We start from the raw sequence: 11,046 nt of genomic DNA, 5'->3' as shown, positions 1-11,046 counted from the left end.
AATAGAGGAGGAGGAGCACCTCTGGATCTGTTCACAACAATCAACTGATACATGCCAGAGTATCTATTTTCCCTGTTGGCAACTTCATCATACTGTTGGCTCATATTTATCTTCTGGTTGATTGTCACCCCCAGGTCCCTTTCAGTGTTATACTTAAGAATCAGCCTAGCTTAGGGCAAGTTGTGTTTGCAGTGGTATATTCTATAAAAGTTTTCATCACTGAAAGGGAGTGTTAAGATGAAGAAGAAACTCTACAGATTGATACTAATTAGTCATATTTGTCAATAGCTATCATTCCTAACTCTTGAGGCAGCATTGATCAAGGCAGCCAGAAGATCTGGACTTTCAGATTTGATGTGTAGGGGAATTCTCCAAAGGTACTTTCCAATATAGGGCCAGGCAAAATATGGCCCAGGGACTGGCCCTCCAAGGAATTTTATTTGGCTGGTGGCAAGTCCCTCAGCCCCAGCTGTCCCAGGGGTGGGTGGTAACTGGAATATGGCATGTGTCACTGGTCCTGCTATCTCCAGGCATGCAGTGGCGATGGGGCAGCACAGCAGCTGGGCTTCAATTCCAGGCAGCCCTGGTGGTGGTAGTTTTTCTGGCTGCCACTGCCAGTGTTGCCACCACCACTAAACCCAGTCACGCTGTCCAGGCACCCTGGCCTGTCTGTACCACACCCACTGCTGAGGGTGCTGGAGAAGGAGTGGGAAATTATTTGTCCTGAAGAGCCAATTGGAGATTTTTGGTGAGTTGTTACAGGCCAGGTCAGCACCCCACCCTCCGGCTGCATCATGTCAGCAACCCTCCGGCCCATAACATTTCACCAAAATTCCATAAGTGGCTCTACCCTGGGACCAGGGCCCAGCCCCATGCCATCACTGCCCCACAATCCCAGCTCTGCTCCTGTCCACCCGCCCCACTCCCAGGTGCCACTCAGTGCCCACCCACAGCCCCATCTCATCTGCCTGATCAAGCACTCCATACCTGCAGGGGTCCCAGGCCAGTCTCTATGGAGACCCTGGGTCTGAGACTGGGATTGCCAGGTGGTAACAGCATGGGACTGAGCCCCAGACCTGGGGCAGAGCCACTTAACAAATTTTGGGGAGCTATTGCAAGCTGGGGGGAGGGGGTGATGACTTGGTGCAGAGGGAGGGTTGGGTGCTGACCTAGCCTGGCACATTGCACCAATACTTCCTAAGTGGCCCTCCAGTCCAAATAATTGCCCACTACTGTTCCAACACATAAAGTAAGACAACATGGACCATTTTCTTTCCACATTATCCAAGAATTAAAGTAATCTCAAGATTGATTCTAACCTTACACTGTTTGCATAAGAATATAACTCTATTTACACTTGTATAATTGAGAGAAACCAAGACAAGCATACATTTTATTTCATCATTAAAGAAAAAAATCCATTTTAAAATCATGCTGTATTTTATATTATTCTGCCATAGGTGGTGGTGAATTTGAGAAAGATAGCCTGCAGTAAAGCTAATGTGAATTGATCGACTCCACAGGACCAAGTTCTAGTCCTACCGAAAGAAAAGAGAAGTCTGCCATTAACTCTAAGAGGACTGCAAATTGCAGTAACAGGATTGGGAAACAATATAAGTCCAAATGTATCATTCTTTTAAATGTCTTAAAACTAGCCTGCCCCCCCCCCCCCACAATAAAACAAAACAAAGTATTAAATAGAGACCTGTAACTCTTTTAAAGATGACTGATAGACTGACATAGCATTTGAATATGTCTACAAATATTCTAAAATATCATTAGAAAAGTAGTCCATAGTCCTTCTGTCACAATGTCTATGAGCATCTCATAACATGTAGATAATGGATCAGACATTAAATGCTCAATTACCTTTTAGATAGAAGTGCATGTGATGATCAGACATTTCAACTCATTTTCTTTGAAGATAATTTCATTAATGTTTAACATAAAAGCTTTTTTCTTTCCTTACAAAAGATTTTCATGTCATGTAATAAAAATAAAAAAGAATAAAGAAAGAAATTACCACCTTTCATTTTACATTATAACCTATACTTTTTTCTTTTACAAATCATAATCTTAGCGTACAACATAGGTAGAATTCTTCTGACAAAACCTACTAGAAAGCAAAACATGCCTTCCAATTTATTCAGAGATCAAAACCAAAATTATTTTGGATAAGCAAAGACTGAAGATTTTTTTATATAATTCTCATAATATACTAAACTCTATCTAGATTTTACATGGTAAACAGGATAAACCAGTCTACAACAGACATAACTTTACCAGTGAGACATATAAAAAGGGTGAGAAAATGATTTCATGGAGTATTTTTGTTTTCAAATCAGTAGCTAAAGACTGCATATATTATCCAGTTTTTAGCTGGGTGATTAGAGATTTTATGATCAAAAATGACTTGTATTTATGTTTCTGTTTGATTGCTGGAAATGAAATTTATCTCCTTAAGCTTTGCCCAACCACCAAGATATCAAATACATCAGAAATTTGTCATAAGGAATTGCATTTGGAATCCATACCTTGGTCCAAACAGTTTTAAAAAATCACTAAGGGAATATGACCTATGAATGTTCTTTTATGAATATGTCCCATAATTTTCACGTAATGTTCTCTCTGTTTACATTTAGAGAAAAATCGACTTCCAGTGCCAAGACCTTAGAAAAATGCCTTTCAAATCAGCTGACTGATTGCTCCTGCTTGACTTGCTTGGAGTTCAACATTGTTCTCAGTAATAACTCTGGTTTGTGGTAAGCTGTTTTAACATGAATCAAGGAAGCTGTCAATGACTATAAGAGGAGAAGGCTGTTTTTCACAAAAAATGATCTGTCCAAAAAAAAAAAAGTGTACTTATTGGTATAGAAAATGACCATAATAGCCTCAGCTAGAACCAGAAATGTTGTATCTGAACAGCAATTCTATTAGGAATTATGTTACTGTCCTGCTTACTGACCTTTATATGAGCTGTGAACACTTATTCATAGAATTCATGGTGAAGTTACTGCAAAGTAAGCTATGATGTGTATTTACAGCACAGTAGCTAGTCCATGCTAACTCTCCACATGGATCTTCTTAGTAAGCAGAAATGTAGTAATAGTGTTCCTTGAATGTCTATATGTGGACCCTCAGTAAAATTTAGTTTGAATTAACTTATTAACTAAAGTGGATAAGTTAAACTGAAGTAAACCTTTGTGTATACACTTTCATCTAAAATCAAAGTGGCCTTAATTCAGTTGCACTACTGCTGTAAATTATACTAAATCAAATTAAATGATTTTAATGCTGCATAAGACTATCTACACATACAATTAAGTTTAATTAATCCAATGTAAGCATACATCTTAATTCAATTAACTTTCTTGACTGTCCACCTGTACACAAGCCCCTCTTGTGAGGTAACTCACTCCATTTTCAAAGTGAAGTAAGCTTTTTTATAGAAAGGGTTTCTTAACTCTCACTAAAATGTCAATATGGTGAGCTAATACAGAGTAGTTAATTTTCTGCATTTGCTCATCCTTGTTTACTACACAGTAACATTTCCCTGTAGATGTCCCTTTAATATAATGGTACCAAAAACCACAGTGGTATGAACTGGTAGCAATATGTAGCTCAGTACCCCTCTAAATGTACTAAAACTCCTGATTTTCAATGATATTTTCCTTAATCCGTTTAATATAGACACAGCTTCAGTCATACATACTATACATAGTATAATTTCTGCATCCCTTTTGCAGAAGCATAATACTATTGGTAATAGCTTACAGAATGATTTTGTCTAGACTTGTGGAATGAGCAATAAATAGCCTCAGGCTTATGCAATGTTGTTTAGTAATTTCCCCATTTAAAATATAGTTTTGAGAGAAAAAAAGTTAATTAAATTCTGAGATAGGCTGACAATTCCATCACAATATAGAGGAAGATCAAAAGAGCATTAGATGTAGTTTTGTAACAACATATTTAGTGGTAGTCACATTTCCTGGTTTTTTTTAACTAATTGAAATATTAAGCAAGAAAGGACACTATAATTGTGATACGTTACCATGTTTGACTGATAACAGGGAAGTAAATAGGAGGATACCTAGGAAGCTAAGATTGGAAGGGGCCTTCTGGGTCATTGGTCTAGCCTCTGCATTCACAGGCCATCATTTATGTGGGAAGTTATTCTCAGCTGGGTGAGTTGATCAAACCTTTTCATTTACTTTCAGTGTTTAAAATGGTTGGTTATTACTTTATTTTCTGAAGGAAGCACAAATGTCAAGTTAAACAGTTAATAAAATCCTATCATCTCCTTAAATTTATAACTAGAGAAAAAAACCCCAAAACTGAGGAGCCATAACTGTTCCAAATACTGTAAAAAATTAGTATACCTAGAAATACAATTCCTTCCACATGTCACGGATTGATTTATCCTAGACAAAAATAACTTATTGTTGAGCTAATAAGTGTAGGACAGCATTTTACATAATTTACAAGGTGGTGTTTTTTAGGGACCATTTTACATGGGTATTCTGTGTAAATTGCTTAACTTGCTTTTACTGGTTTTATCTTAACTTTCCCTTACCTGGTCATTTCTGGTCTAATCAGAAAAGAGCTACTTCTCTGTAAGAAATTCAGGGGCTGAGTAGCAAGTGTTGCTAGGATATATCTATTACACATTGCAACGATCAAATAATCTCCCTGCAGCTTTTCTTTTCTTTTTTTTCCTGAATACATGATCTGAGTTCCCATGAGAAATTATTTCTTGTACTATTATCATTAGTGGCAGCGGTATTGTCAGTCATTCCATATTAGCCTCACCATGGTTGCTGTGAATATATATGTCTTTGTGTGTATGTTTGTGCGCGCATAATTTCCAAACAAAATACTTGAGTAAAATTTTTAAAGGTGCCTAAAAGACATTGTTATCTCATTGAATGCCAATAAGACTTAGACACCTAATTATCCAAGGCCCAGATACACAAAAAGGACTTAGGTGTCTGTCTGGGTCTGGGGAAAAAATTCACAAACTTGCGTTAGGTGTTTCTGTTCTGTATGCAGTGAAGGGAGAGAGACACCTAATGATGACGTTCACATTTCCTAACAGACTCAGCAGGGTAGGCCTGAAGTGAGGGATATATCTAAAATCCTGCCTCTCTCCTGGACTTAGTAACTTAAGCATAGTCCTGAGTTAAGCTTCTGTGTGAGACTAGGACTTATAGTTTGAGATCCCCTTTTGCATTTGAATGCCTAAAATAATCTATTTGTGTAGAGACAGGTAGCTCACTCTCTTTTTTCAAGAAGGTGATAATGTTAGTGGTTCCTTTTACATAATAGTCCAATGTTTAAAGCACGTGCCCAGGAAGTGGAACATCTGGATCCTCAGTTTGAATGGGTTCAAATACACATCACGCATTTCCTAGGAAAGTCTCAATTGCCAGGATGTTGAATGGTACGGGGAAATGGTAAGCATACTCCCCATTTCTGCTGAATCTACATTTCACATAGAAACAAATGGTATGGCAGAGGAACAGAAAGGAAGAAAAAATATTACTATAGCCAGTGATGACAGAATTTACTGAGAAAGTAATAGTCATAGATAGAGAAGTAGGGCTGCAAGGGACCTCCAGAGGTCAATTAGTTCAAGTCCCTGCCTGAGACAGGATCATTCCTATCCAAGCCATCCCATAGAACCATAACCTAAACATACATAAAACTACCCTCAATGCTGACAGAACACAGATCTAAGTAACCTACCACAGGTAAAGCAGGGGAAACACAGCAGCCAATGTCCTGCTTCTGTATAATGTTGTCAATATATGCCCAAGAGGTACCTGGTAGAGGGCCACGTCCCCCTGCTACAGAGAAAGGTAAAAGTCCCCAGAGTCCATACAAATCTGACCACCAGGTAAAATTCCTTCCTGACCCCAAATATGGCAATTGGTCTAACTTTGAGCGAAGGGTCAAGACCTTCTAGCCAGGAACTTCTGACTTTGCTCCTAGCAGGAGAATCAGCAGAACCCTGATGAGGTCCCCAGACTTAGCTGTGGCCAACACCCAATGAGTCTGGGGAGGCTTAAAATACAACCTGACATGTATAGCAGAAAAACCAGGGAGGGGACAGGAGCAACCAGAAAAGCTCAGAAGCATGGAAACTATCCATAATAGAACACAGGCATAGCTATGCCTAGATCATCCCCAAACAGTGGTTGTCCAACCTCTTTTTGAACACGTCTTCCATTGGATTTCCACAGTTATGGACAGTAATTTTCCTAGGCAGTCTATTCCACTGCCCCACTATTCTAACAGACAAGATGTTTTTCTGGGTATCCAATCTAAATTTACCTTGCTACAACTTCAAGCCCTTGGTCCATATACCTCTCTCTGTAGCAAGAGAAAAAGGGTGCTTTCTGTCTTCTTTATAGCAGCCTTTCAAGTATTTGAAGATAATGTTTTTGCCCGCCTCTGGACCCTCTCCAGATGAGGTCTGACTAGTGCTGAGTAGAAAAGCACTATTCTCTCCCATGTCTTATACCTACTTCTTTTACTGATGCATCCCAAAAGCACTTTTACTTTTCATGTGGTTGCTTTATGCTGCATATAGATCACATAGTCTGTGATCTACCAAGACTCCCAAGTCCTTTCCCACAGAGCTACCATCTAGCCAGGTTCTCCCTATTTTCTTTTTGTGTTTTTGATTATTCCTCTCAAGGTGCAGCACCTTACATCTGTCTGCATTGAACTTCATCCCGTTCGTTTTAGCTAGCACAACTGTAGGCTAATTGGTCTGTAGTTCTCTGATTTTTCCTTGTTGCCTTTTTTTAAAGAGAGACATTATGGTGGCCCTTTTGCAGTCCTCTGACACCTGGCCCATCTCCTATGGCTTCATGAAGATCATTGCCGAGGACTCCAAGAACCCCTCTGCCAGTTCCTGGGTTGAGTCCCAGGTTCTACTCCCTGCTTTAAACACCATTTATTTATTTTTTACAATGAATTATATGCAAAATGCCCAAACCACTCCTGGAGGAGGGACAAGTTACCCTTTAGGCACCCATGTGCTTTTGTAGATCTCTCCCTAAAGGCTAGGGAAATTATAGCCCTAGGGCTGATTAAATTTACCAGCATAATTAAAACAGTAAAACTCTCAATGTGAACACTCCTCTTCCAAAATGAGTTGCGTTTTTTAATTTACCTTAAACTGCTTTTAAAGCAACACAAAATCATCTACAAAAAAGCTATTTCTACCAAAATAAGAGTTCAGGTTGGGAATTATATTGGTATATCATTATGATTCTACAGGTATTGTTATGCTAGTAAGTTCCCCAAGGTAGAAAGGCCCTTAGGCACTTTTGAAATTGGAATGTAGCCTCTTGGGTCACTCAGGCTTCCTAAAACAATTCCTTAGTAAAGTTATAAAACTCAGTCCTACTTTTCTTTTCTTTTCTGGAAAAAATACCTTTGACATCAATATGGGAGTTTTGCTGGAGGACAAAGAGCTTCAGGTAAGCTTATATTCCACATTCATGTGTGCTTTTCAAGTATCTTAATAGATACCAAATGGCAGAACTACCTTTTAGCTAATCATTATGTGCAGAAAAGTGGACAGTATTGTCTTTTTCATTTTTTTCCATCTTTCTTTACTGGCCTTTACTTACTTTGCTTCCTTTATTCTGGTGACACAGAGCAGCCTGAAGGCTTAACAAGGTATGTAGGTGTGCACTTTATCTAAGGGCCTTGTTACGCATTATACTTTGAGCTGCTCAAATGTTAATCAGTGTTAGTACTAGCTCAAGTTTGGAGGCTAAAATCCTTCTCTGACTTTCCCCAACCTGCACAGCTGTGACTTGCCACTGAACAAGAGCAGAAGGGCAGGAATAAGACTGATAGCTGTAAGTTATCACTGTAGTGTCGGTGAGCCAGGACAAGCTTCTATCCTTGTTCTACTGGGGAGAGAGATACAGGTGGGGAGGGGTAGGAAAATGAAGTGTTGGGGTAGAGAGTTAATGGGATGAAGGTGTGTAATGAAATGGGAGATGAAAAGGAAATAGGGGTGGAGAAAGGATGGTGAAAAGAAGGAAGCCAGCCACTGAAGGATACAAAAATGAAAGTAAAAAAAAAAAAAGAATTTAAAAGAAATAAACAGGAAGTTAATTAAAGAAGGTCTTGTGTTTTAATGAATTGGAATTGGGGTGCTGGTCATGCTTCTTGGGTGGTGGGAATGTGGGAATGGTGAGGGAAGGTATTTTTGGGAGAGCTACTGCTTCTGCCCTAAGAAAGAAGCCCCAACTCATGGAAACCCATTTGGGCCTCCTTCCTCTACTCCCCAGGGCTCAAGACAGGCTGGGGGGGAGGGGGGGGGGAGGCAGGCACTGAACAGTTGCCACAATGGCCTTGAGGCTGGCAGGGAAGTGTGGCCCCACTAGCTTCAGGTGGCTAGGGATGGGGAAAGCCCTGACCTCAATGTCTCCTCCGCTACCCAGGGCTCAGGGAGGAGGTCACTGGGAAATGTGCCACCACCAGCCAATCTGGCCACAGGTGGTTGCAATGCCTTTAATGCCAGTGAAAAGCCTGTTGTAGGAAAGCCAGATTTGGCCTTGTTCCCTTACCCTCCCACTCCCCCCAGGCCCTACTTCCAGACTGGTCTGTGCTCTGTTGCCTGGCCAACCAGCCTCCATGCTGCCAGGAGCAACCATGGGAAAATGTCAATTAACCACCCGTAACCATAGTTCTTCTGAAATGTACAAGCATATCTGGTGGCTCAGTGCACAAGGCTTGCCAGAGCAGGACCAAGGTTGGAGGCTTTCTGGGGCTAGCCAGGGCTCTCCTCCACTTTCTGGGGTTGTGCTGCCCTCACTCCAGAGCCCAGAAGAAGGCTTGGAAACTTCAGTTACTTCAAATCCTTTGCACCTTCAACATAGCACTGCCACACATACTAAGTATCATCTCTTTCTAAATTAAGGTCAAAATTAAAGGAAAGGAAAGCAGTACAAGAAAAATTTAAATACCATTCTCAGTCTTTACTATAAGGAAAGCAACACAGTTAGAAAATGGTGCTTTGATTTTTAATGGAGTTTAATGTACAGTAGAGTGCACTGTTGTTCTGGGATAAGCATCAAAAGATGTCTTCAAAGCCTTGTTTTACTGTTCTCTCTCCCCTGCCAAGCTAGGTTTGAAGCTCATGGAGGGAAATAAACACCAGTCTCTTTGTGTGGGCTATTTTTGCCTGATTTGCCTGCCTTGAATGGCTGGGGGTGGGAGGTGAGGGCTTGGGGAAAGAGCCAAAATGCACTGATTGGTTAACCACCAACAGCTAGCAGTTCAACCCCCCTGGCCAGACAGAGATACAGGTCTGGTCTGATCATAATTTCTCTGACCAAACTGACTGTTGCAGCTAGCTTTGGATCTTTGAGATGGCAGCTGATGGAATCACAGCAATCATGGCTAAGCTTCTCATACAGAAGCACCAGCATTGTCTGCAGCTAGCACTAGTGGCTCACTACAGCAAAGACAGGAATGTAGCTGTGGGAATCCTGCTAGCCATGCTGCATGAGATAGAAGATGACTGCATTGAAGCCACAGCTGTAAGTGCCCAATTTCAGATCCCATTATAGTGCTGGGCACTACCTGTAGGCTTGAGCTGGTGGCAACAGCTTGTGCTCAGGACCTGGGATGACAAGTAATGGACACAGAATTTCAGAACATCTCGTGGAATGTTCATGGACCCCTGCCCCGAGCTTGCACCCCACTCCAGCGCCAGGACATCACTTCCGCACCCATGTCCATGGAGAGATGGCTCCTGATGGTAACCTGGAAGCTGGTGAATCCTGACAGCCTCTGGTGCATGGCCAACCAGTTTTGTGTGGGGTGGAAAACAACACTTGCCATGCATGAAGTGCGTGAAGCAGTTTTGCAATAGCTGGGGCTTTGGATGCTCTGGTTTGGGAATCCATGAGAGTTGATTTCTGGCTTTGAGCAGCTGGGGTTTCTTGAGCTATGTGGGAACCATTGCTAGTACCCACATGTCCATTTTCTGCCCCCCCCCCCCCACACTTTGCTTTGGATTACATTAATAGGAAGGGCTTCTTTTCAGCCATCCTTCAAGCAATCATGGACCACTGAGGCTTGATCACCAATATAAATGCCAGCTGGTCTGGATGGGTCCATAATGCCTGCGTGTTTAGGAACTCTGCATTCCCAGAGATGTTGGAATGGGGAGAATTTGTCCATGCTGATCATCACAGATCCAGTCTACCCATTACTACTTAGGTGTGTTCTAACATGTATTACATATAAAAGAACACTATTTTCTTGGGCATATTAGCTATCACTTGAAGTACTTAAATCAAAATTTGATGTCTTTCTAAAGGATATGTTCTAGTTCAGGGAGAAGTTATGTCCTGTGTTATGTAGGAGACCTGATTCGATCAACATAATGGTTTCTTCTAGCCCTGAAAAGTATAAATTTATTTATCCATTTAAACTAATATGATTTGTGCTATTGATCAGAGGAGGAACAAAAGCTTAAATGGATAGTATATGCTCCCTGTTTTACCCAAAGCAGCTAAAATAGAGATCCCATTCTTAAATCTAGTCTTTTCTGATTCAACACATTTCATTATGTTACCCATTATTTAAATAAGCGTGTTCTGTCCAAATCTATCTTCTTCAAGGTTTTATTTAAAGAAGTTTAGACAAGTAGTGTCACAAAGCTGATGGATGGTTGAGGTATATAAATCATACTTTGCACTATACAAAAATGCAAATTATTGCATGTTGGCCCCTTTCCTGAAATTCAGCACTATAATTTTTATTTTTTTTTCCTGGCCAGTGAACAAACAATATACCATAAAAGCTAATTGCTGAAGTGGCTTCCTACGTTTCAAATTCAGAGTGACAGGGTCAAGCAAATGGGACAGAGGGAAGAACAAAAGGAAAAAGGATTAAAGGAGTTGTTCAAAATTAAAGTCTTTATTATAACAGCATTATTTTCTTGAAGTATTACCTTTCTATACTCTCCATCCTGCATCTGTGATTTATGTAAGGTAAATATGGCAATAG

The sequence above is a fragment of the Alligator mississippiensis genome, chromosome 1 (genome assembly GCF_030867095.1).
Source record: "Alligator mississippiensis isolate rAllMis1 chromosome 1, rAllMis1, whole genome shotgun sequence".
In the NCBI taxonomy this organism is placed as follows: domain Eukaryota; kingdom Metazoa; phylum Chordata; order Crocodylia; family Alligatoridae; genus Alligator; species Alligator mississippiensis.
Note: the sequence above shows the minus strand (reverse complement) of the source record.